The sequence below is a fragment of the Mirounga angustirostris genome, unplaced genomic scaffold (assembly GCF_029215605.1).
Source record: "Mirounga angustirostris isolate CCGP_5_RB_7025 unplaced genomic scaffold, mMirAng1.0.hap1 SCAF_4, whole genome shotgun sequence".
NCBI lineage: Eukaryota > Metazoa > Chordata > Mammalia > Carnivora > Phocidae > Mirounga > Mirounga angustirostris.
This window is the reverse complement of record NW_026991712.1, coordinates 162,092,958-162,120,232: the sequence shown is the minus strand read 5'-3', so window position 1 is coordinate 162,120,232 and position 27,275 is coordinate 162,092,958.

Below are 27,275 nucleotides of genomic sequence, written 5' to 3'. Positions count from 1 at the left end.
TCTTCTCCAGGTCTACCTGGAAGAAGTCCTTTCTGCATGGGGACTGGGTGGCATAACTTTGAAGTGGACCCTCAGGGGCCCAGGCAGGCTAGGGGTGGTGGCAGCAGGGGCCCAGCTGTGGAAGGAGGTGGCCGACCCAGTGTCTGGACCGGGCGGAGAGGAGAGGTGGGAGGGAGCTAGGGGGCGCTGCCGGGGGCTCCTTGGCCCTGCCCTGGCTCCCTGGGGCCGCCTGCCCCAGTGCCCTGGTCCCGGTCCTGGAGCCATCCTCCTCCGTCCAACCCTCCTGCTCTCTCTCTTCCCCCAGGGGCGCAGGGTTTCATTTAAGCTGCAGCAATATCGGCTCAGGCAATCATCTCTCCCCGTCCTTTTTCCTCCGGCAGCTTGTCACTGTTCACTCTGTAGCCAGGACATATTTAAAAGAGAGAAACTTTAAATTAAGTTTGGGAGAGTTTAAATGAAAGAAAACAAACCCTCACTATTATCACAGGTAAGAAAAAAGCTTCTGGCTCCTGGTGGAGATTTGCAGGCTTTCCTTCATCTTGGAGCTAGGAAGAAAATCATGAAGTTTTTACCCTCACCCCCTGCCACCCCCACCCCCTGCGACCCAATTGCCAGGTTAATTGAATAGGAAGCCCATCTATCTCAAAGCGGCCGAGGACTGGCCCAGCTCAGGAGGACAGGGCTCAGAGGCTCTGCAGGGTGAGAGGGAGGGGGATGCTTTCATTTCAGCAGCCTAAGCCTCTCCTTGTGGGGAGGGGAGATGCTTGCAAGGAAGGAAGGAAAGAAGGAGGCAAGCCCAGCCTCCACCTGTAGGCTACCTGGGCCTCGGAGAGGAGGGGCTGTCCTGACCATGACCCCCTGGGTGAGGATCTCCTGGGACTAGCCCAGCTCTAATGGGTCCCCACCCTGTGCTCAGCCCTGTCCAGGGTGCTGCTGAGGGAGCATGAAAGAAGGGGATAGGTTGTATGGATCACTCCATTTCTTCCTGTGCTTACTGCCTTCCCCCTTCCCGGTGTGGGGGCAGGGGGCACTGGGATGGAGGGCAAAGGCATTTATCAGCTGGGGAACGGAGCTTGACCATGCCAAGAATCGAACTTCGTGTCTTCCACTAAGCTACTCCTCTGTCCCTTCCTCCCTTGGTTCTAGGTTCTTGGGAGCCCAGATCTCTTGGACTCATCTCGGACGGGCATCTGTAGAGCATCCAATGTGGTGAAGTGAGCCTGGGGCCACCTCCTACTCAGGTACCGCATCTCCCGGGAGAGCACGAGGTGGGTGGCCAGGCTGGCTCTGCTCCAGGCATTGGGACAACTGCTTATTCTCCTCTTCTTTCCTTGTCTCTTTTCCTGTCTGTGGTGAGATTTAGGAGGCAGGGATTTGGGGTGTGAATGGGGCAAAACGTGCCAAACATGCTATTGGACCCGTTCGCTGTTGTCAGCCTGGGAGGTGGACTGAGCCCCTTGAATCCCTCGTGGTCCACCTGGGCCCTCAGACAGCAAGCGGGGTTTGGGGCTAAGCTTTAGTACTTGGGGAAGCGCCTCTGCACCCCCTCTTGCCTACCCTATGGCAGCAGCTGGCTGCTCGGGGTTTAGAGGTTGTGTCCCTACAATCTGTCTGAAACATTAACTCCCCTAATGCAAGCACTTACGATGGGCCACCCTCAGGACTATGAGCTTCACTGACATTGTCTCTCTCTTTTTTACTGAGGTAAGATTTATGAAACATAAAACATGTGATGAATATATCCTCCTATCCTTTTGTCTAATATTTGTCTAGTTTATTTTATTTTTAAGATTTTATTTATTTATTTGATGGAGAGAGACACAGTGAGAGAGGGAACACAAGCAGGGGGAGTGGGAGAGGGAGAAGCAGGCTTCCCGCCGAGCAGGGAGCCCGATGTGGGGCTCGATCCCGGGACTCTGGGCTATGATCTGAGCCGAAGGCAGACGCTTAACGACTGAGCCACCCAGGCGCCCCTGTCTAGTTTATTTTAAAGATTGAGTTTTTAATTCATCTGAAATTTAGTTTTGTGCATGATATGAGGTAAGAATCTACATTTATTTATTTTCCGGATGGTGATCCAACGGACTCAACATCACTTACTTTTTCTTCCCTTATTTAAATGACCACCTTTATCTTATACTAAATTCATATATGCATTTATTGAATTCCTACTCTTTGCCAGGCACTATTCTAGGCATTGAAGATACAGCAGTGGATGAGACAGACAAAAGAAAGCAGAAGAAAACCATAAACAGTATGAGGATGCAAAATTCTATGATCAATTTTGACAACAAATACAACTGGATTAAATTTCCCTAATGTAAAACAAGAACTCTTGGTTTGGATCAAAAAATGTAAACTTATTTCTATTCTAGTCCAAGAATAGTCAAATAAACCAGAGAATTGAAGAGAAAGCCCAGACAGAGATCCTAGCACTTAAAATTTGTGAAAAGGTGCCCTTTAGAATGTGCGGTAAAGAATGGATTAGTTACCACGTGACATTGGGGCAACTGGTTGATTATTTGGAAGGGAAAAATGTTAGATCCTCTGCCTCAGCGTCATCAAAATAAATTCTAGATGGATGAGTCGCTTAAGCTATTAAATTTTAGAAGAATCAGAAGGAAATATGGGCGAATATCTATCTGACTTTGTAGTAGTGAGGAAGGTATTTGTGAACACAGTGTTTTGAAGAACACACAAAGGGAAAGAATGACAAATCTGAAAACATATAAATCAAACCATAATGTAGATCAAAAGATCACAAACAAAATTACAAATCAAACAACAAACTAGGAAATAATATTTGTAACATATATGGTAGTTGAGGTGAAGAACTCTTACAGATCAATAAGAAAATCCAAAACCCTATTAGAAAAACGAGCAAAGGACATAAATCAGAAATCTACAATAGAAAACGATACATGGCCAATAAATATATGAAAAATTTCAGCATCATTAACAATAAAAAAAGCTCAAATTAAAACAATGAGACATATAGCTTGCTTGTCATCTTAGCCAAGCTTTTAAAAAATCGTAGTACTTCGGAATGGTAAAGGTTTGAAGGAAAGAAAATTCCTCTGTCCTATGGTGGGAGTGTGAATTGTCACAACCCTTCGGTAAGGCAATTTATTTACATGGATCAAAGGCTTTAAAATGTCTAGACCCTTTGATAAAACAATTCCATTTATAGCCATTTCTCCAAAGGAAATAATTAGACATGTGCACAAAGATTTATTTCCAAGGAGGTTCCTGGCAGCATAGTACACAATAACAAAAGAATAAAAACAAACAGAAAATGGCAATAATTTACTTAGGATCCCCTACACTAGGGGATTTGTTGAATAAACGATGAGGGAATGTTATGAGGCCATCAAAAATCATGTTTCCAATCATATTTAGTTTTCAAGAAGGTGCCCAGAGTATAAAGTCAAGTGGAAATAAAGAGACTGCTGGACTGTATTGATTGTACGGGTGATAAATTTCCAAGTAAGTCGGCTCAATTACATGACCTGTCTCTGCTTCTACCCAGTCTCCACTGTCTGCAGCTTCTGCTAGGTGCTGCAGCTTCTCCTCAGCTCTGCCTTCCCTCTGGGGTCTCTGCCTTTCCCCAGGAGAACCTTAGCTTTCCTGGGCACGGCTCCTCTCGCAGGCACCCTTATCCTCCATGGGCTTCCAACATCTCCAGCCAGACCCACCGTCAGTGCATTGGAATCACCCAGTACCAAAGCCTAGTCGGGACTGTCAAGTTCTAGAATCCCAACCCGAAAGAGCTAAATGAGAAGTTATTGGTTCACAAGGAGGTTGAGAGATGTACTCAGAATTCTAAAATGACCAGAGCCAGGAGTTTGACGTCCTCCAAAACTCCCACTCCATTTCTCACCTCTGCTTCTCTTGATGCATTGGCTCTGTTGTCTCCTACTCAGACTGATCTCTCCCACAGGGTGGGAGAGGTTGTCACCAATAATTTTGAGGATCACATCTCATGGCTTTGCCTTCAGAGAAAGACTGACCCTTTTCCCTTAGTTCTGATTTGAAATTCTCAGAGAAGATGCCTGATTGGCAGGACCTGGGCCATGCCCTCTCCCATGTGGTGATAAGGTTCACTCCTGTGATTGACAGCTTCCCCTTGAACCATGGGGTTGGCATAGGAGATGAAGCAGCTGCCCAGAAGAAGGGAAGGGAGCAGAGGGGCGGGCAGGCCAGTCAAACTCCTCTTTCTCAGTGGAATGCCAAAGGAGTATGTTTTTTTTTACATATTTTCTTCTTTTTTTTTTTTTTTAAAGATTTTATTTATTCGAGACAGAGAGAATGAGAGAGAGAGAGCACATGAGAGGGGGGAGGGTCAGAGGGAGAAGCAGGCTCCCTACGGAGCAGGGAGCCCGATGTGGGACTCGATCCCGGGACTCCAGGATCATGACCTGAGCCGAAGGCAGTCGCTTAACCGACTGAGCCACCCAGGCGCCCCCAAAGGAGTATGTTAATGTCCCCAAGGTCTTAGGGGGGATTTTAGTCAAATTGCTCTTTTTATTTTTGCATAAGGTCCCTCTCTCCTTCACAGGAAAATAGACAGGAGTCCAGAGGGTGGGGCCGTGGGAAAAGCACGCTTCAGGCTGCGGCTCAGAGCTCACCCATTGTCACTTCCTCCCACCTACTGTTGGTTGGAGCCCCCCATTTGCCCAAGGCCAAAATCAACTGAGGGGAACATCATCAAATCACTTTTTATCTCTTGTTTTAAAGAGTCAACTTATAAAACGACAACCATATACTACTATACTCCTATTAGAATGACTAAAGCAAAAAAACCCCCAAAAAACAACAACCAACCAAAACTGATGATACCAAGTGCTGGTGAGGATGCAGAGAAACCGGAACTCTCCTGCATTGCCAGTAGGAAAGCAAACTGATAGAGTGCCTTTGGAAAACCATCCAACAGGTTTTTATAAAATTAAACATACACCGACCGTGTGGCCCAGCGAGTCTACCCCCAGACATTCACCCAAGAGAAATGAAAACTTACACTAAGCTAAAGAGGCCGGATTCAGAAGGCTACATACCATCTCACTCCATTGTATAAGACACTCTACAAAAGGAAGGCCTGTAGGGCCAGAGAACAGAGAATGGATTTTAAAAAATGATTGACAACAAAAGTGGTCCTTTCTAAAAATGTCTTTTGTTTCCTTTGGTGAATTGTTTTTGTAAGAAGCCTCTTCTCCTTAGCCTAGACCCATCTGGCCACTGTTTTGTATTCAGGATATTGTTTAGCTTGTATTGCTTGGTGTTTCCCCTTTCTACTACTGAATGAAAAACATTTCTCTCTGAAGCTGGTATTTAACCATAATCAGGGAGGGTGGATCCTCCTTGGTTCTACTCAGTCTACCTGGTTGCAATTCTTCTATCTGATTTCAAGCAAGGCCAGTCTGCATAACTGCTTTTCCAGGTAGTCATGGCTGGGTTTGACCCTGGCTGCAGCTCTGCAGGCTTCTGGCACCAGGAACAGCGTCCAAGGGTACCCCGAGTTGCCAGGGCAGCAGGCCCGAGAGTTGGGGAATCCAGGTGTAAAAGATGACGGTGGCATCTTTGGTGAGGCTTGAAAGAGAACACCAATGGGGAGAGGGACCCCTGGACAAAGGAGACTCAGGCTCCAGATGGCTAGGCTAGGCGACAACCAAGCCTGAAGAGGTTGCAGGCCTGAGTGGACTTGGCTGGGGATTTCAGACAGGGACAGTAAGTCTATCACCTGGCCTTCTCCCAAAGAAAGACCAGGAATGTGGCGAAAGCAAGGCATGAGGCTTGCCAACACTTGGGCCCTCCACTCTGCCCAATTTCCTCTGTAACTGAAACCCTTCTTGCCCTCCCATGTGAGTCCCAGCCCAGATCCTCAGTCGGCAGAGGATGCACTCACAATGAGCAGGTTGGTGGCTAAGAAGGCTGCATGATTCTGCAGAGGTGTGCTCCCCAAGGCAGATGATGGGTTGGGCTGGGGCCCCTGGCTCCTTCCTCTTGTCCCTGAAATTACCTCTGGTTAATGAGGGACTCTCTTCCACCCCACCTGCCCCCAGTCTGCTCTGCACATGCAGGCAGCTTGCTGGTCTCCTTGGGCTGACCTTGGTTTGGAGGCTGCCATGGGCAGCGGCAGCATCAGGACCCAGGGCTAGAGCAGCACCTGCCGTCCCCACCCCAGTTATAGAGCTCCCCCCAACTTAGAGCCATGACTCCCTTATCCCTGGACGCCTCTCACTTTCCTGGATCAAGCTTCCAGCTTGGCCTGGCTGGTGTGTGATCTTGGAAAAGTCCCTTCTCCTTGGCTCAGCGGTCCTCTGTCAACCATCCAGGACAGTGACTGGTCCTGGGAAGGGACATGAGAACTGGGGGTGGTGGGTCTTGAACCCGGGGAGGGTCACCTTTTTCTACTAGGTCTGGGCTGAGCTGAGCTGGCCTCTGCCTATGGAGGGAGGAGAAGCCAGACAGAGAATGTTCACTGGGAGACCTTAGCCATGTGTGTTGAGCTAAGGATTCAGGGAAGCCACATCCAGTAGCGGCTGGTTGTAGGCGACTGTGTGTGGAGTTTCCCTTCTGTTATCCTTGGACCTTCTGCAGGACCTTGTTACACATCCCCATCTGGTCTCAGATGTGTTGCCGGAAATGTTGAAAGAGCCTCATCCCTGTTTGGGACAGAGTGGCAAGGGGAGGTTGGGCCCCTGTTTTCTCTGAAGCCCCCTTGGTGGTATGGGCCCGGGGGCAGGGGGGCAGGGGGGCAGGGGGGTTGGCACCCACAGCAGGGGTGACATGAGCATGTGGCAGTTTGCAGAAGAGGCTTGAGGATAGATGGTGGTGGGTGTGCGCTGGGGGACCGTTGTGGGCAGCCCGCTGGGGGCATTTTGAGGTGGGGTAAGCTCTTGTGAGGGTAGGTGGTGGTGGTGGGCAGTCCAAGTATTGTCCTTTAAGAATTCCTGGGAATGTGACCTCCTTCTGCAGTCCAGCTGAGGAGGTGGGGACATTCTGGCTGCAGAGGGAGGCAGTATGAAGTGGCCCATGAGTCTGGGGGTCAGGGGTGCATTCAAGAGGGCTGCTGTCTGAGTGGATCTCAGAGGGCACATCAGTGAACATCTTTATTCAGAAACCTTTGTGTCTCAAACTATTTCTTCAGGACAAATTCCTAGAAGTGAAATATCTGTGCCAAAGCCTAGGGGCCACAGTCAAAATTCTTTTGTCTGTAGTGACAGAACCCCCTTCAAGCTGATGTATCAAGACTGAACAAGTGTGGGCCGGGGGAGTAGTAACTCACCTGCAGTGGAGAAGCTCAGGGGCTAGACACGGCTTCCATCACGATGGGGCCCGGGACTCAGTCAATATCATCAGGGGCTCAATCTCTCTCCCTTCACCTCTAGCTCAGCTCTCTCCCAGTACCCGCTCCTGGAATCCTGGGAGCTCCTGCTGGTATCCCACCAGCTCAGCCATCGGCCCAAAAGAGAACATCTCTTTCCTCTTCGGTCCTCAAAAGTCCTGGGCTGAGTCTCACTGGACTGGCTGGTGTCCCTGAATCAGACACCAAAGGCGGGGAGACGACACAGAGCCTCCATTGGCCTTGGGTACACAACTACTCTTGGAAGCTGGAGGTGTTGTTCACCCAAGCCAGTGGACCGAGAATGAGGGAAGGGGGCTTCCCAAGGGAAAATCAGGATCCTAGAACCAAAAGATGCTGCATAGCAAGCCCCACGGATGTCCACTCCTAGCAGGGACATTTCTAACCCTCTCAATGTTCCATCAAAACTTATTTTAAGCAATCACTCAGTGGCCGTGGAGACCTCACTGGAGCAGAGGACTGAAATTTCTGGAAGGCCAGAAATCCTCTAGAGAATCTTTTGTTACAGATGGAAAACCACTGCATGTCAGAAGCATGGCCAGGCTTTGTTCTAGGCCCAGGGGGCCACTGCCTGCAGAGAGTGTCTATCCTGTGTGGGGCAGATGGTCAGAGTCAGTGGGTCACAGTCCATGGGCACTTGGGCCTCCGGTGGGGGGCGGGCAGGGAAAGATTGCGTACTGACTTCACCTGGACGTGCATGGCTGGAGGCTCCAGGGGCCGAGATAAAGGAAAAGAATGGGGAAGGATGGTCTTGCCAAGGGGCTTAGACTTGACCTTGGGCAACGGGAAGCCAGTCAGGACTCAGAGTGGGAGAGTGATTCGGGCAGATGTGTGTCTTAGTCTGTTCAGGCTGCCGGGACAAAAGCCACAGCCTGGCTATTTTAAACAGTGGAGTATCTCACTGTTCTGGAGCCTAGGAAGTTCCAATTCAAGGTGTGGCTGATTTGGTTTCTGATGAAAGCCTTCTTCCAGGCCTGTGGACGGCTGACTTCTCACGGTGTCCTCACATGGTCTCTCCTTGGTGTGTGCACAAGGAGACAGAGCTTTCTCTCTCTCCTCCTTCTTGTGAGGCCCCTACTCCCATCACGAGGGCCCACCCTCATCTACCCCTAGTTACCTCCCAAGGGCCCCGCCTCCAAACACCATCACAGTGAGGAGGTGGGCTTCGACCTAGGAATTTTACGGGGTGCAAGCATTCAGTCCCTAACAGGTGGTTTGGGCATGCATTGGGGGGACTGATGACCTGTGGAAGGTGAAGAGTACTAGAGGGCCACGCCCCTGTCTTCCCCCACGTCTCCGCCTCCTGTGTCGGTCCAGTCCCCAACCCCCTCAATCTCCTACCCTCCCCCTGCTTCCCTCTTCCTTTTGTCTCCTTGGAGGATGGGGAGCTGCCTTCCCAGAAATAGAAGTTTATGGGGAAGTTTATCCTTGGCACGAGAGACATTCCCCTCACTCCAGAAAACCCCCGGTAAAATAAATCTAATTAAATCTGTTACCGTTCACAGAGACTAGTTTTGTGGGCAATTGACCTGTTTTATTTATTATGTAAACCATCATGAAACCCAAGCTCCATATTATTTATGCTAATGGAAGGGACTAGGTAATAAATCCCGCCTGAGGATGTGGGCAGACCAGATGGTGTGGTGGCACTTTGATGGCTCATACCGGAGGAACCTGTGCCAGACGTCATTCCCAACCCCAGGAGAAGGGTTGGGGGCTCTGGGAGGGGGCAGCATGGAGTCCTGGGGGCAGCTTCACTCTCAGCAAATTGCAAAGTGCTAATGAAACGAGGGGGGCTTTCTGGGTCATCTCCCTCTCGGAGGAAACTCCCATCTGTGTTCTCTCCCTTGGGGAGACGGGAATAAAAATAGATGGTGCTCCTCCCAGGTGCCACGTCCTTGGGCAGCCTCTGCCATCTCCATGGTCACATTCAAGTTGCACAAGAACCCTGAGAAGTAAGTCTTATTTGTCCTATATCACAGGCAAGAAACCTGAAGTTTAGTGTCGGAACTGAGGTTTGAACCCAATGTGTTTGACTTGCAAGCCTCGCGTCTTACCAGGGAATGTGGCCTTGGATAAAACAGATCCAGGAAGGAAGGAAAGGCATGAACCAAGAGGGACAAGAGGAAGAGAGGAAGAAGGCAAAGAGGGGAGGGCCGGAGAAGGGGAGAAAGGAAAGATTGGAAAAGGGGCAGGGCAGACGGGAGGAGAGCAAAGGAAGGTAGGGAGATGGGGCTGAGTCGGGGGGGAGGAGAAGGACAAGGGACAAGGGACAGGAGGATGGGGTAAGAGGCAGAGAGGTATATTCTTCTGCCTCAGAGTGCAAGCTGGCCCTAGATTTTCAGGGGAGATAGAGTTGGTTACATGAGGACAAGTGCAGGGACGGTCCACACGCAAGGGGGAACTGTTCCTAGTTGGGAGGGCAGCTGCCTCTTAGAGAAAAGAAAAGCAGGGAGCTTATTTACAGCTGAAGGCTGAGAGCATCAGCCCTTCAAAGAAAGGAAGAAAGAAACACAATTCAGGAGGCAGAGAGGAGAAGGATCTGAGTTTCCAGGAGCCTTGCAAATAAGCAGAGTGGGCGACCGGCTCGTAGCTACTCCTCCCCAACCTGCTGCAGATGGCACCAGGCAGACGCATTGTTCCGTCTGCTGAAGGTCAGGTACAGATTCTTGTTTTCCTTGCTTGTTGCGGGTCAAGGGGCCAAAAGAGAGGAATTGAATCCCCGAAGTGGCTGGATTTATCTTCAGGCAGTAAGGCACAATTAGAGCAATGCAGAGAGGAATAAAATCAGAGAAGGAAGACACTGGGGCTACCGTGGGGAGCGGTTTGGACTAGCCATGCGAACTTGAACAAGTTACTTCGTGTCTGTGAGCCTCCATTTCCTCAGGGGGCCCACCTCCAGTGTTGTTGGTGAGGACTGAACAGGACGAGGTGCGCGCCAGCAGGGTGCCCAGCACAGGGGAGGTGCCTCTGAGGTGGGGTCACACTCTGCAGTGGGGCGTTGCATGCAGGGAGTTTAGCTGGGGCTCTGGGGAGGGCAGGGCACTGGACTGGGAGGAAGGAGCTGGGGAGTGATGCACTTGCACGCAAGCCCTTGGCTCACAGGCAGCTCTGCAGCTCAGATGGGCTTGCGTCAAAGGGTGACCAACTGACCCAGTTTGCCCAGGATCTGCAGGGTTCCCAGGATACAGGACTCTCAGCGCTAAAACTGGAGAAGTCCTAGGTGAACTGGGACACAGTGGCCGTTCCTTTGGTGCCGAGTTATCCTGCCTTTGTGGCATATGGGCTGGACCGTTATATCTCACTTGATGTGGGTTGTCTCCAAGGAGGGGACTTGACCGTGGGCAAGGTGACTCTCCTTGACTGAGATCAATCCCTGGAGAAGCACTTGGCTGTGAGCCGTCAGTTGTCAAAACTGTGGGCAGTTGGGGAATGCGTGTCTTGTCTGGGAAGGTGGAATCTGGGCGGCACACTGTAGTATCCACTGTGGTGGCTTGGTGAATGTGAATTTTCTCCTCGCTGCTCGTGATGGAGGTCAGAGTAGTTATATAAAAAAGGTTCTCGGGGCACCTGGGTGGCTCAGTCGGTTAAGCATCTGCCTTCGGCTCAGGTCATGATCCCAGGGTCCTGGGATCCAGCCCCGCATCCGGCTCCCTGCTCAGTGGAGAGTCTGCTTCTCCCTCTCCCTCTGTGCCCTCTCTCTCTCTCCCTCTCTCTTAAGTAAATAAATACAAAATCTTTTTAAAAATTTATAAAAAGAAGGTTCTCTAAGGCGTCATGACTGGTGTCAGCTGCTGCCATATTTTTTTTTCTTTTAAAAGATCTATTTCTTCCAGATTGTCCAATTTGCTGGCATGTAATTTTTCATAATGTTCTTTTATAATCCTTTGTATTTCTCCTCCATTTTCATTTTATTTGACTTCCCTCTTTATCTCTCTCTCTGTGTCTTTTGATGAGTCTGGCTAGAGGTTTATCATTTTGTTTCTCTTTTCAAAGAAACAGCTCCTGCTTTCATTGATCTATTCTATTGTTTTTTAAGTGTCTATTTCATTGATTTCTGCTCTGATCATTATTGTTTCCTTCCTTCTACTGGTTTTAGGCTTCCATTGTTCTTCTTTTTCCAGCTTCTTTAAGTATAAGGTGGTGCTGTTTTAGATTTTTTTTGTTTCTTGAGGTAGGCCTATATGGCTATAATCTTCCCTCTTAGGACAGCTTTTGCTGCATCCCAAAGATGTCGGACCCCTGTGTTTTCATTTTCGTTTGTCTCCATGTATTTTACTTTTTTATTTCCTCTTTGATTTCTTGGTTGGCTCATTCACTGTTTAGCAGCATGTTATTTAGCTTCCATGTATATGTGCTCTTTCAATGTTTTTCCCTTGAGATTGATTTCTAGTTTAATATTGCTGTGGTCAGGAAAGATGCTTGATAGGATTTCAGTCTTCTTGAATATATTGAGACTAGTTTTGTGGCCTAACATGTGATCTACTGTGGAGAACGTTCCATGTGCACTTGAAAAGAATGAGTAGTCCACTGTTTGGGGATGGAATATTCCGAATATATCTGTTATGTCTATCTGGTCCAATGTGTCATTCAAAGGCACTGTTTCCTTGTTGATTTTCTACCTGGATGATCTGTCCATCGATGCAGGTTGGGTAAGCCACTTCCATCTTTAAAAGCCCAGGAAGACTCCTCTAGACCTTGGTCTTGGCTTATTGGAAAGGCAGATTCTCTGGGGGTCTGCACCCCAGACCTCCAGGGGTTCCCATCACTGGGACAGTCTCTTGGAAAGTCAACTTGGGGCAGTAGAATTAGCAGATTTCTGAGCAGGCGATCCTTTTGCTTTCCTCATGGTGATTATTTTTTCTATCCTCTAGTCTGGGAGTCCCAGACCATCTTCAACTCAGCTCATTAAAAGAATTAAAAATAATAATAGTTGATATTAGTAGAGCCCTTTCTAGTGCCAGGCACTGTTCTAAGTGCTCTACATATAGTAAATAATTTTATCCTTCCAGCCGTCCCATGAGATAGATACAGTAATCCCTATTTACCAATGCAGACCTTGAAGCCCAGAGAGGTTAAGAACCTGCTAAAGGTCACACAGCTAAGAGGCAGTAAAATGAGGATGCAGACCCAAGTAGTTTGCTTCCAGGATCTGTGCTCTTATGCACCAAGCCACAACACCACTAGAATGAGGCTGCCAAATAAATTCAGACTGAGTTTGGTCCTGCTGACAGCTCTATCCCGGCAACCTTTAATAAAATATTATTTTTAAAAATATAGGTGCAATTTGCCAGGTACTAATTCTGTATCAGACATCATGCTAATGGCTTCACCTTTATCCCCTCTTTAATTATATTCCCAAATCTATGATTCAGTTCTTATTATCCTCATTGTATACATGATTGTCACTTACCCAAGGTCACAACACTGGTGGGGGCAGTTCTGGTTACTTACTTCTGGGTAAAAAACTCTCACAAAGTTCGTGGCTTAAAAGAGCCAGCTTCTTTTTGTTTTGTTCTGGGTTTTTTTTGTTTTTTGTTTTTTTGTCTCTGATCATTTTGCGGGTGAGGCGTTCAGCCAGGTGTCGGCTGGGTGATGCTTCGGCACCACTTGGCATTGTCTGGGTCCCTTGGTGGTATTCAGCTGATTGCTGGGCTGGGCTGGAGGGTCCACGGTGGTTTCTCTCATTCGTCTGGTATATCGGTGAGCTCTGCTGGACCCTACCACGGAGTGAGTCTGTCCATCTCCAAAGCCCTGCACCCCAACATCTCTCCACCTTCCTTTACTTGCTTATCCTTTCCCTGGGATTCTCTCACTTCAGAATACTCAGCCTCCAGGCCTGGGAGAGTGGCCTCCAGGAAAATGTTGTTTGGTTGTCTGAGCCTGTCCCCACGGCAGCCTCCTCTACCTACTGCCACCCCCCGAGAGGGAAGAGCCAGCCTGGGTCAATGCTGATGCTGGCTCAGGGAAACTCCACTCCAGTCAGGTCGTGGTCATCCCCCAGCTGCCTCAGGCTGAAGACCTGCAGGATCTGAGGGGCCTTCTCTGCAGCCTCATCCCTCAGCACCCCTCCCTTGTCCTGTCCTCTCCGGCTGCACTTCTTTTTACTTGGGAGGCTGTCAGGCTTGGAGCTACTGTGACCATCTGGAAACCACGAGAGGCCTGAGAGGGGAGCTATCAGGAGAAAGTAGAGCTAAAGAGAGAGAGAGGTGTACAGAAAGGCAATTGAGAGGAAGAGAGAGGGGGTGGAGACGGAGATGGGGAGAGAGAGAACCTGGACAATTATCTGAGACCCAGATCAAGTTGTACCTGAAGTTTTATCAGTCTTACCCCACTCCTCAGCCACATGAACCGATGCATTCTCTATATGTTTAAGCCAGTTGCCGGGGGGGGTCTCTGTCATTTGCAACACAAGAACCCCAGTGATGGTGGATTTGCAGAGACTCAGCCTAGATATTCAGGCCTGGGTAATGGTAATGCCTCTCTTGGGAAAGAGCAAGGAATCCCACTATCTTGGCTGGAAAGCCCCATCTTTTCAGGGCCTAAATCAGGAACCTGAGGTCCAGAGAGGCAAGGTCACACATAAAGGGAGTGAGGCCTCCGAACTTCAGTCCAGTGGTCCTTCTACCACTCGAGATGCCTCAGCAGGGAGGAGATTCCAGGGCTAGGGTGGTCTCTGAGGCCTCCACTGGTCAGCACAGAGGGCTGGAGGACCACAAGGCTGAGGTCTGATTAAGTGGGTGGACAGCACATTTTTCCTGTTTAGCCACACTGGCCCGCTCAGTTTCTGGAATGTGCCATCAGATTTTGTATCAGAGCCTTTGCACATGCTGTTCCATCTGCATGGAAAGCTCTTTCTACCCTCCCCCTATTTGCTTTGCTATTCCTTTCTCATTTTTCAGACTTCAGTTTAAATATCACTTTCTCAGGGAAACTTTTCTTATCTGCCTTTGTGGTTCAATAAATATTTATTGAGCCCCTAATAGATGCCAGCCATTTTTCTGGAGGCCAGTGGTGAATGAGACCAATTAGAGATGGGTGGGTGGGACACACACAAACACACAGAGGCACACACACACACAGACACACACACAAACACACACAGACACACAAAGAGACACACAGACATACAAACACACACACACAGATACACACAGATACACACATACGTAGACACACACACACACTATGAAGGAAAATGAAACAAGTACAGGGTAATGAAAGCCTAGGGAAGGGGATGAGGAATTTCAGATTGCATGGTCAGAAAAACGACTCTCTGAGGTTACATCTGGGCACAAACTTGAGTAAAATGAAGGAGCCATTCAGAAATCTAAGGGTGGAGCATTCCAGGCAGAGCGAGGGGCCAGTGCGGGGGTGGGGATGCTGGCTTGAGGGCCAGGGGGAGCCATGGTGTGGGTGGAGAGCATCTAGGGAGGGGGAGCAGTAGGAGGTGAGGTCACAGGTGTAGACAGGGGTGCAGGTCAGGGAGGGCCTTGGAGGTCCCAGTAGGGCCTTGGGATTCTATTCGATTTTGCACTAAGAAGCCATTGAGGGCTTTTAAGCAGGGGGTGATATGATCTGATCCCCATCTTTGTAGGCTCCCTCTGGCTGCTGTGTGGATGATGGGCTGTGGGCGGCAGAGTGGGGGCACAGGAGACTGGCAGGGGTCATGCTGGTGGTCTCGGCAGATAGGATGGTTGCTGGGGCTGGGATAATAGCTGTGTCAGCAGGGGTAGGGTTTGGATTCTGGATGTGATATCAAGGTCGAGCCAGTGGGATGTGCCAACAAACTGGATAGGGGGTGTGTGAAAAAAGCAGACAATGGTTTTGGCCTGAGCAACTAGGTAGCTTAATGAGATGTGGAAGACTTAGGGAGGCAGGTTTTCGGGGAAGCCCGAGAGTTGCAGTGAGGTTATATAAAACTTGGAATGCTTCTCGGGCCAATGGGGGGGCCCAGTAGGCAGCTGCATATATGGGTTTGCTGTTCAAGGATCAGGTTAGCTCTGGACATGAACATTGGGGTGTCCTCGGTTTACAGAAGTCATCTAGGGCCATGTTCCTGGGTGAGGTGGCCAAGGGAGACAGGGTGGGGACAGGAGAGGGTAAGTCCAAGGTCTGAGCCCCGAGATCCACCAGCGCTGAAGGTCAGGACTAGTGGGGGTGTGTATTAGTTTCCTGGGTGGCTTAAAACAATGGAAACATTCTCACGGGCATAAGTCCAAGGTCAGGGTGTCTGCAGGGCCGTGCTCCAGCCACAGGGTCTTAGGAGAATTGCTGCGTGCCCCCTCCGGCCTCTGGGGGCTCTGTCTTCATGCAGTCTTCCCTCCTTCTGCCCAGTGTGGCCTCTTCTGTCTCGCCTCAGGACACCTCCTGGATTTAGGGTCCACTGGATAATCCAGGACTATCTCATCTCGAGATCCTTAACTTCCTTTCATCTACAAAGACCCTGTTTCCAAATAAGTTCACACTCACAGCTTCTGGGATGTGGACACATCTTTTTGGAGACCACCATTCGATCTACGCCAGGGGCATGGGCATGGGGGATGGGGGGGCGACGGGCCAGGGTGGCCAGATAGGGGAGATCAGGCAAGCAGAGAAGACTCTGGGGGGAAGAGGGGACTGACTACTGGGTCAGGATGAGGCCCTAGAACTGACCAGTAGATTTGGCCCATGGAGGTCACCCAGGGCCCATCACATGCTCACAAAGCAGCCTTCACTGTCCCTTCCTACCAGGCCTGAAACGACAGAGTTATTTGTAGATGCCTACCTCCCCTACCAGACTGAAACCCCCAAAGGGGCAGGAACCATGTGGATTCTCAGGGCCTAGTTCAGTGCCTGGCACAAGATAGAGGCTCTATAACATTTTTTATTTTTTTATTTTTTTTTTATTCTTATGTTAATCCCCATACATTACATCATTAGTTTTAGATGTAGTGTTCCATGATTCATTGTTTGTGCATAACACCCAGTGCTCCATGCAGAATGCGCCCTCCTCAATACCCACCACCAGGCTAACCCATCCTCCCACACCCCTCCCCTCTAGAACCCTGTTTGTTTTTCAGAGTCCATCGTCTCTCATGGTTCGTCTACCCCTCCGATTTCCCCCGCTTCATTCTTCCCCTCCCGCTACCTTCTTCTTCTTCTTTTTTTTTTCTTAACATATATTGCATTATTTTATAACATTTTTTAAAAAAGATTTTATTTATTTATTCATCAGAGAGAGAGAACACAAGAAGGGAGAGCGGTAGGCAGAGGGAGAAGCAGGCTCCCCGCTGAGCAAAGAGCCCGATGCAGGACTTGATCCCAGGACCCTGGGATCATGACCTGAGCCGAAGGCAGATGCTTAACCGACTGAGCCACCCAGGCGTCCCTCTATAGCATTTTTAATGGATTCCAGAGGAGGCTGGGAAGGACTGCGGGCTGATACCCTGACTGAGAACTGAATAGGCAAGGCCAGCCCACCATTTTGCACAACATCTGTCTGTTTTCACGTGATCTGACCTAAGGAATCTGCTCCCAGGGGGCCAAGAGTCAAGGATAACAGACCCTAAGGAATAGTCAAGGGACATCTGGGGCTCCCCAGGGACTCCAGACCTAGAGCAAGGCTAGGGCCTCAAAGGTGTGAGCTGATGTGGAAACTACCCTACCCTCCCTGCCTCCTCACAGGTGAGGGTACAGAGACAAACACAGTCTCACTGGGGCCCAGGGCTCCTGAGACAGAAGGGATGGAGGTGGGAGGGAGCTGGGGGGCTCCACAGAGCAAGTTGCGCAAGCCAGGTCTGGGCTGGGGGGGTGGGGGGCGGTAGGAGCGCTCTGGGCTCTTCCTCTTTCTGGATGGAAATTCACCCTAAATCCTTCCCTCACACCTGGGGAGTGCTGCCCACCCTCTTCAGCCAGGGTGCCAAATGCTAATCCTGGTCTGGGCCTGGATAAGCTGCTGTTTAAATAGTCAGAGATTAGTTTTCAAATTGACAAATAAAGCCCATCTGGAGTACTTGGAACCGGCCCCTCCAGGGCCTGGCTGAGCAAACCCAGTTTAATTATCATGGTGCTCAGCCGGCAGGGGCAGGGACAGATTGGGGCGGGGGTGGTAGCTTCTTCTACCTCAGCGGTCAGGCTAGACCCTGTGCTGAGCCCGCAAGGGTCAAAGGACAGGCACGGGGTGAGCAGAACTCACTCTGCCCCTCCCGAGGAATGATGGCCATGACATCCCTCTCCTGTGCATGGTGCATGGGTGGGTGGGACTGCAGGGGACCACATGACCTGCCTTCCCTGCCTCCCACTTTCTTTCTTTTTAATTTAATTTAATTTTTTTATTAACATATAATGTATTATTTGTTTCAGGGGTACAGGTCTGTGATTCATCAGTCTTACACAATTCACAGCACTCACCATAGCACATACCCTCCCCAATGTCCATCACCCATCCACCTCATCCCTCCCACCCCCCTCCACTCCAGCAACCCTCAGTTTATTTCCTGAGATTAAGAGTCTCTTTTGGTTTGTCTCCCTCTCCGGTTTTGTCTTGTTTCATTTTTCCCTCCCTTCCCCTATGATCCTCTGTCTTGTTTCTCAAATTCCTCGTATCAGTGAGATCATATGATACTTGTCTTTCTCTGATTGACTTATTTCACTTAGCATAATGCCCTCTAGTTCCATCCACATCGTTGCAAATGGCAAGATACCATTTTTTTGATGGCTGCATGATATTCCATTGTATATATACACCACATCTTCTTTATCTGTTCATCTGTCGATGGACATCTCTGCCCCCCACTTTCACCGGTACCCCAGCCACTCATCCGCTCACTCATCCCTGCATCTGTCACAGGGGCACCGAGCACCTCCCGGATGCCAGGCACTGTTCTTGGCATGAAGGGGGCGAAGGCTCTGTGGTCTAGAGGTGGGCAACAGATACTGGCCAGATGATCACACAGACAAGCATTTAGTCACTGACGGTGAGATGCACTCCGAGAGAGGCGGCCGGTGTTGGGGCTTGATGTGGTTGGCAGGGGTGAGGGGAGGCTCCGGGGGAAATGGCATTTAAGCTGAGATTTGAAGGGCAACGGGGAGTCAGCCAGGTGAGGGGGATGGGTGTGAGCCCTCGCGCACGTGTGTGTGTGTGTGCGCGCGCGCATGTCAGTGATATTCCAAGCAGAGGGAGCACCCAGCACCCAGGCCCTGAGGGGAGGGAGCGCGGCACCCTGGTGTACCTGAAAGAAGGCCTCTGTGTCTGGGGATGGGGAGTGAGTCCGGCCAAGGTGGGGGGCAAGCAGGAGGCAGGGCGGCCATCCCCGGCTCTGACCCAAAACACTGGGGAACCCTTGCAGGCTTCAGGCAGGTGCACGATGCTTACATTTTTAAAAGATGGACTCGTGCCCTGTGGCGATCACCCTTCCCTCTGCCTGGAATGCTGCCCCCAACCACTTGACCCCGGGGTGGGGAGAGCTCATTCAGAGGCAGCTGGGCTCTCCCCGGCCCTGACCTCGCCTGCCCACTGCCCACCGCCCACCGCAGAGGCTACTTGGCTGCTGCTTATTCCCACATCTGCCGCTCCCCTTGCCCTTGGCCTGGCTTTGTAGGGCCCGCATCTGCACTACGTAAATGAGGAACGAAGGAACGAACGGATGAAGTCTTGGGTCCTCAGGTTTGTCCGCTCTTGCTCTTTCCTTCCTTCCGTCGCTGGCCCTGCACAGACATCTGTCCTCTCCCCTGCCGTCTGTGAACTGGGGGTGGCCTGGCAAACATTTACCAATGTGCTCTTCGGGGGAGGAAAAGAAGGCCGGGTCCGTGGCATTTGCTGATTTCCGTCAACAGGCCTACCATGGCCAGCTTCGCTGGAGGCAGGGTCAGGAGGGATGCCCACATCTGCACTCAGAAGCTGTCTGAGCAGCCTCCCTCCCGCTGCCGCCCCGGTGGCCCCCCTCCCCCCCTGCACAGGAGCCTGGCACACGGTCTGCTTGGGGCTGAGCCTCCGGCTGATGTCTTCTGGGCCTAATGGGCACGTTGGCTCTTCTGACTCCCCCTGGCGAGGCTAAGCCCTGTGCCCTGCTGTACCCCCTCTCTGCTCAGCTGGCGGTTGGGGCCCCCCCATTTCAGACCTGCATGCCCCCCCCCAGTGCAGGCTCATGCCCCTTTGATATCCTAAACTCGGACTCAGGGCTCTGTGTGGCCGGAAGGCTGGAATTTGGGGGACACAGGGGGCTGCCTTGTCCTCCTCCCAAGTTTGCTTCAAGTCCCACTGGGCAGGAAGGTTGGGGGGGCTGGCTGGGCTGGGCCTGGATGCACACGTGCCCAGGTGACCGGCGCGCTGACGGCCTGCAGGACACAGAGGGGAGGTGGCCCGTGAGCTGAGAAGGTGGCAGTTGGCACAACAAAAGTGGGGGCTCCCTGACGGGTTTGCTTTCTGCCTGGTGATTACCCATTACCTCCCGTCAGTGCCTGATAAACCGTTATCATGGAATTATCCGCCGCAGGCTCCGGCACCAGTATGAAATCCATTACTGTCCGTCAAGCCCTGTGGCTAATGGGAAAAACCCGGCAGCTGCCCGGTGCGCCAGGCGGGGCTCGGACAGATCCGTTATCTGTCTATTACTTCAGCAATCACACCTCGTAATGGAATCTTGGATGGGAAATGACAAGAAGTCCCAGGATGTGTCATTCTGAAGGGCGGCTGGTGGGTGGGGCTGCCTGGCTGGCTCTGGAGTGAGGAGTGTGGCCGGGAGGTGACCCGAGGGGTCAGCCCTAAAGCCAGCCCCTGAGCTGGAAGGAAGCCCTTGAGGCTGGGTGCAGGTGCCCATTATGGAGATACAGAGCCGGCTAAACAGGGTGGATGGAAGGCTGGATGGACAGACGGACAGACAGATGGCTGGGTCCCAGACCGAATCCCAATAGGCTGGAGTCTGTGCTTCGTTCTGTCCCTACTAGCCCCCTCTTCCTGGACTGGGGGCCGCCCTTGCCCGTGCTCGAGGATCAACCTCTGTAGGAGCTGGTGGGAGAGGGGCACTAGAGTCCGGCAGATGGTTTGAAGCCCAGCTCTGGCACTCTCCAGCAGCATGGCCTCAAGCAACTGACCACCGCTCTCTGCCTCAGTCTCCTAATCTATAAAATGGGGCCAATATTAAAATAATAGCAGCTCGCGGATATTCTGTGTCCCGGGTGGCCGGGGCTCATCCCTCATCTTGTCCCTCCCTGTGTATGACAGGCAGCGATGGCAGCAGCATGTCCTTGTGAAGGGCACTGACTTTGGAACCAGCCAGGGTTGAAGTCTGGCACCCTGCAACCTGACCACGGGCCCAGCACTTCATTCGTCCACCCCTCCCGTGCCTCATCTGTGGAGCGGGGTTAACGGTAAGTCCCTGGCAGCGTCGTAGAGGGGATTCCGAGAGACACCATCACTTCTGTGACCTCAGTTCCTCTTCTCCCCCTGGTCTCTTTGAACCAGCCATCCTGGCCTCACAAGTCCTCAAACACACCAAGTTCACTCCCACCTCAGGGCCTTTGCACTTGCTGTTCTGTCTGCCTACAGTGCCCTTCCCCAGATTCCTTCAGCCGATGCAGCTCTTCACCCTGTGTCACCATCTCTGTGAGGCTTTTCCCAGCCACCTGATCTAAAATAACCACCTCTCCCTGCGCCCATTCCCCATCCTGCCTCTCTACTTTGCTTTCCTTCCCAGTACCTGCCGCCACCTGACAGTCTATGTATTTGTACAAGCCGACTGCCTGCTCCCTCTCTCTAGAATGGAATCTGCCCCGGACAGGGAGTTTTGTCTCTTTGGTTTGTTGCTGTATCCGCCGCACCAGGGACAGCAGCTCCTTCCTAGGTACTCACTAAATGTAAATAGGAATGAATGAGGGATGGATACAAACCCATAGCTCACAGGGAGATATTGGAACTGCCACCTTCTTGGTGACCCCTCTTTGTTCACGTATCTCCCCAATTTTCCCTCCCTCCTCCTGTCCCTTTTGTAGGCCACCAGCATCTCTCTCCTCCGGAATGGACCAGGACTGTCCTTCCTCTTCTTGCCCCCTAGGGTCCATCGTCCGCACAGCAGTTGGAGTGGACTTCTTAAAGTATGAATCAAGGTATATATTTTTCCCTGATTAAAAGCCTCCAGTGGATTCCCATTGTAACTAGAATCAATTCCAGCTCCTTCTAGGCTCTTCATGCTCTAGCCCTGGCAACCTCCCAAGTCCTCTCCTTTCTTCTCGCTCAGGCACGCTGTCCTGTCTGTACCCTCTGCCTGGATTGCTCTTCCTCCAGATCCCTCTATGGCTGGCTCTTTCCCATCACCGGCTTCCTGTGCAGGGAGATATTCCCTGGACACGCAGTCCAATCCCTTTCTCATTTCCTTCAGGGACTTATCACTAATTGGACTTGTTTTTATTTATTTGCTTCTTAACATTGTCTCTCCCCCACCAAAATGTAAGTGCCTCAGGAGGAGGGGCCAATTTATCTAGTTCTCTGCTGGAACCCCAGTGCTCAGTAAATATTGGGTTTTGGGAAGAGAGAAAGAATGGAAGAAAGGAATTGAGGGAGGCAGGAAGAAAAGGGGGGCGGGAATCTCCTGATGACCTTGGCATCTGACCCTCGTGCTCCTGTCCTGCGAGTCCTGCTACCCTCCCGGGGGCTCAGTGGCTGCATGGGCACACGCTCCTTGCTCAAAGTAGAGGCAGTCATCACTGCTCCACCCTGTCTCTGTCTACAACCTCCCAGTTCTTCAGTGTCCTTTTAAGTAACTCAGTGGAATTAGCTGTGTGATCCCAGAAAAGTCCCTCCCTCCCTCTGAGCCTCCTTTTCCTTACCTCTGAAATGGAGTTACTGATCCCTGCCTTGCAGGGTCTCCGCAGCACTGAGATCCTGCCCCCAGCGAGGCTGCAGCCACGGGCTCTGCAGGTCCAAGGGGTGTGAGCCCGCAGGATGGCTCAGACCCCGCGGAGGAGGCACCTGAAGGAAAACTGAAGCCCAAGACTAGGCTGGGGCAGGGCCAGCAGCGCTGTACGCGGATCGAGTGCCCACAGCAGTGGTTGGAAGCTTGCACTGTAATTACCATCCCCACTTTACAGAGGAGGGAACCGAGACCCAGGAGGTTAAGGAGGGGGGGTGTAGGGCTGTGGGGAGCTGAGATGGGAACCCAGGTGGCCCGGCCCCGGAGCCTGAATCCATAACCAGTTCCTGTTCATGCGGCACATGTGTGCACCCGGGGGCACGCACACGTGCACATCTAGACCCAAGCACATGCTTGCACCTGCCCCAGTGGCAAGAATTCCTTTGGTCCTAACTCGCCTTCCTCCTCCCTGTCCCCCGCAGCATCAGGCTGGGTGAATTCATAGCAGCAGAGCAGGCGCTGTGTTTAGGGAGAAATGGGGGAGCACGAAGCAGCCCGCAGGCTCGGCCAGGCCCTGCGGAGACTCCCAAACCCAATTAGCAGTTTTATTAAGGACAATTGGATTAGACATGGCTGCAGCAAACGTTTGCTTGGTTTGAGCTGGGGGAGTTTATTCATTTTTCATTAATGTGTCTGCTCTCCGCTCCACTGTCGGTCCTCGGAGCGCTCAGCTGGCTGGCTGGACACCCGCCCCGGCGGCTGCCGCTCTCCTCTCACCTCACCTCACCTTCCTCTCCTGCTGCCTGCCCCCCCTGCTCCTCTCCAGCTCCCCAGGATGGTGCCTTGCCTCTCTGTGCCCCTAACCAGCAGAGAGGGCCCCCAGCAGGTCTGGGGCTGGACCCAGGAGTGGGGGGCCTGAGGGACTGGACTCTGTCCGCTGTCCCCAGCCCTCATCCCTTGAAGCAAAGAGGGGACTTCACATCCTTGGGCCCCTGCTCCCTGCAGGGAAATGGGCTTTGCACATGACCACATCTCCTTTATTACTCCCTCTTCTGGGCTTTTGCGCTTGCCGACCCTTCTACTTGGAAGCTTCTTCCCCAGCTCTTTGCATGGCTCCTTCTCACCTTCCAGGTCTAAGCTCCTATGTCCCCTCTTCAAAGAGACCCTCCCTGACAACCTGATCCCAAATGACCTCCCCAAGTTATTGTCTAGACCATCACCCTGCTTTTTTTCCTTCATAGCTCTTACCCAGGTGGGGATTATGTTGTTTTGCATCTCTTGGGTAAGTAAATAATCCTCACGACGACCCTGCAATGTTCATTATTATCCCCACTTAGCTGCTTGGGAAACAGAGGCACAGAGAGGTTAAGTAACTTTCCAAGGTCACAGAGAAGGTTGGTGGTGGAGCAGGGCCTGAATCCAAGTTCAGTGAATGCAAAGATATTATTCCCGCCCTGCCATTCCTGGGAAGTCTCTTCTTAATGAATATAGGGTCTGGAGGTGACACTCCTGCATGCACAACCTCATTCCTGGGGTCCCTGATGGGTGAGTGAGTAGGCCAGAGGGTGAGTCTCCAGGCCCCCAGTCTGCCAACTGCAGGGGTCAGGCAGGCCGTGAACCCCGGTCTGGGAGGGGCAGCCGCGGGCCACGTGTCCTCTAAGCCCCAGCCCAGCAGGGCCAGAAGGCTTGACCACATCTGGCAGCAGTATATTCCCTCCCGCTGCAGATATTAATTTGGGGGTTTATAGAAAAATCCATACAGTGTGAGTTATCCAGGGCGGCGGTCGCAGGGAGAGGCACAAAATCAATAGCGAGAGATTGTCTTATTTCACAGCTTCTGTAAACGGGGCTGGTGGGCCACTCAGGGGTTGGGGCAGGCGGGCAAAGGTCAGTGGGCTGCCCGGTCCCACACCGCCGGAGCCTGTGGCTGCCAGCCCTGGGGGAGGCTCGTTTCAGCGCCTGCTGGGCTGAATTTGTATTCTCCCTCGGCACTGTCAAAGGGCTCGGTAAATATTTATTAACACTTCTCCACAGGCAAGAGCGCCTTCTTGGCTGCCAGCTCCTTGGGCACCAGACAGTGACAGGGATGCTCTGTACCACACCCGACAGCTTGCCTGTGTTAAACAGCAAAGGGGCCCCCAGGCAGGCCAGGAAATGAGGTCGTCCCCCCGCCCCAACCAGGGCTAGAGCAGAGGCTCATCAGGGAAGACTCATGAGGTTATCCTAAAGGAGGGAACCTTGGGGCTGAGCCACCCACCCTCCGGCTCCCACCTCCTTGGCTCCCTCCCCTCTGTTGGCTGGGCCACTTGACTTCCTCTGAAGCTCAGTCCTGCTCTTGGCCACATCTTTAGCTGAGATCTGACGTTCTAGAGCAGCACTGTCTAATAGAAATAGAATATGATCTACAAATGTCAGCCATGTATGTAGTTTAAAATCTTCTGGTAGCCCCATTACAAAAGGTAAAAAGAAACAGATAGAATTAAATTTAATAGTATATTTTACTGAACTCCATGGATCCTGAATACGAACATGTCACCAAAATGAAAAATTATGAATGAGACATTTTAAATTCCCTTTGTCACAGGAGGTCTTTGAACGTAGCCCCATTTCAAGTGCTCAAAAGTCACGTGTGGCCACCATGTTGGATGGCTTGGTTCTAGATAGCACTGTCTGGGATTCATGTCTATGCCCAGCACCAGAGTGGGTATCAGGGACTGACTGGACGGTGGTCATTAGTGTTGTCCATCAACTATTTCCAGTTCTGGGCACAGGATAGGACTATACTTGGGTAGAGGTGATCACACAGCTTGCTTTGGCCCATGAAGTTGAGTGGATATGGGACCTGTGATCTCCAGGCAGAAGCTCGAAGAGCAAACATGCGATTTGCGATGCCCTCCTATCCTCCCCACAGTGACCACAATGCTCCAGATCGTGGCTGCTCTGCCGCCCGGAACCTCAGAGTGAAAGGCCAAGGACCCAGGTGATTTGTAACCTACAGCATGAGTGAGAAGTAGACTTTTGTGGTGGGCGGGTTGTTTGTTACTGCATCATGTCCCGGCCAATCCTCGCTGGCACAGATGGACGGTGGTATGGAAGACTTCATTCACCCATCATCTAGCAACATTGAATGAGTGCTTCCTAAAGCCAATGGCCTGGGGAGGCCACAGAGATGCAGCCAAGCGAGGACCCCGCCCTCCTCTCAGGGGGCCCAGGCATTAAAGAAGAGCTTTCTCAGCTGTGTGTCTAACAAGAATTGAGAGGCACGATCTAAGAAGAATGTGAGGAGTGATGAGACACTTTACATGGGGAATCAGGGAGGCTCCTGGAGCAAGAGATGCTTAAGCTGGGCACTCGAGCACGAGGGGGAAGGAGACAGGTAAGGGGATCAGGGTGCAAGCACTTGGGTGGCTGTGGGAATAGCATGTGTGACCTGCCCTGAGGTCCCAGGGAGAACCCTACTCCCCTGCTAGGAAATGGAGAGGAAATGTCTACCCCAGGAAAGTAACCTTGTCCTTCCATCCCCCTGCCCCTCCCTCCCTGCTCGCCTCGAGAAAGCAGGAGACACTCTTGTGTTTGGGAAACTGAGTGGGCTCCATTCGGCCCTTTCTCACAAAGGAATCTGAGTCTGGACATGGAAAGAAAGAGGATGTTATTTGTCCTACCCTCAAACCTTGATGGTGTGTTTGGCGAGGTGGCCCAGTGCTGGGGGGCAGGTCGTAGTGTTGAGGGTAAAGGGGCGGACATGGCTCGGATTCTGCTAAGCCTCGTAACCATGGTGAGGGTTTTAAAACATGATCATATTTGTGCTTTCAAACATCCTTTAGGAAGGAGAAGGGATTGGAGACATCAGGAGTATAAGCACAGGGAATAGCTGGGGGCCATGGCAGGTAGGCGTCCGGGCAAGAGAGCATGGTGGCCCAGGTGGTGGGAGGCCGCAGGGATGGGGAGGGGCAGCGGACCTGGGAGGGGTTTTAGGAGGTAGGGTCAACAGGACTTGCTGATGTACAGGGTGTAAGGCAAGGGACAGATAGGAGTCCCGAAAACACAGGTTCAATGCAGGGGCCTTGTCTCAATAGGCCACCCAGCTCTTCTATCTACACCGCCTTCTCTAAGTACTAAAGCTGGTGTTTTTGTCTCCATTTGTCTAATTCTGGTGGGAGGAGAAGGTTGTCATTTATCGGGCATTCTTAAGCCTCACTGGAGTCCAAAAAAGCATCCTGTTAAAAAATGTAAAAAGGAAATGGATATTTACGTTTTAACGTCAGGGAGTTTTTGCAAAATGCTTGGTTTCAGATCTGGTGCCCAGTGTCCCTGATGCCTCACATAAGATACCCCCATGGAATGCCAAGGATACTTTATCACAATATGACAGGACACAATAAAGTGTCTGCGTGTGCTGAGGTCACACATGTCACACAGCTTGCCATTCACTCCCACATGACCTTGGACTAAGCATCTAAACGAAAGAGTGGGATGTGGACTTGGAGTCACACAAACCTGGGCTTGGAGTGTGACTTCACTACGTGCTGTGTGATCTTAGAAAAATCACTCAATCTCTCTGAGCCTCAGTTTCCCTATCTATCAAATGACAGTAACAAGAGTTCCTCCTCAGTGGGATCCCAGCATGCATCTCGTGGTGCTAGGTGTGCCCCAGGACAGGTGGCGATCTTCACCGCTGGTACCAGGGGGGTCAGATGGATGGAAATAACCCAGAGACACGGGCTGAGGACAATTCTGGAAGCTCCAGAAATGGGCTTGTCTTCCCCTCCCCTATCCTTTCTCTTCCTTATCTGTTTAATATCCTTTCAAAAACCCACCCCACCACCCTCCACAGAAGCATGGAATATGTTCCAAAGAGAGTGATCAACCTCCAACTCAGTGTTCTGGGCTGATTTGGTCCCCACCTGTCTTGGCGTTTTGATACCACCAGATCGAACCTCTTTATTTCATCGCGGAATTGTGGGTTTTTCTCATAAAGTGTTTACTGGGTATGTAAAATATAATCACAGCTTTATGAATATGAACTAGATTATTTTAATGATTGCGGGTAATTTAAAACTTAAGGGCAATCACATTTCCCAGCC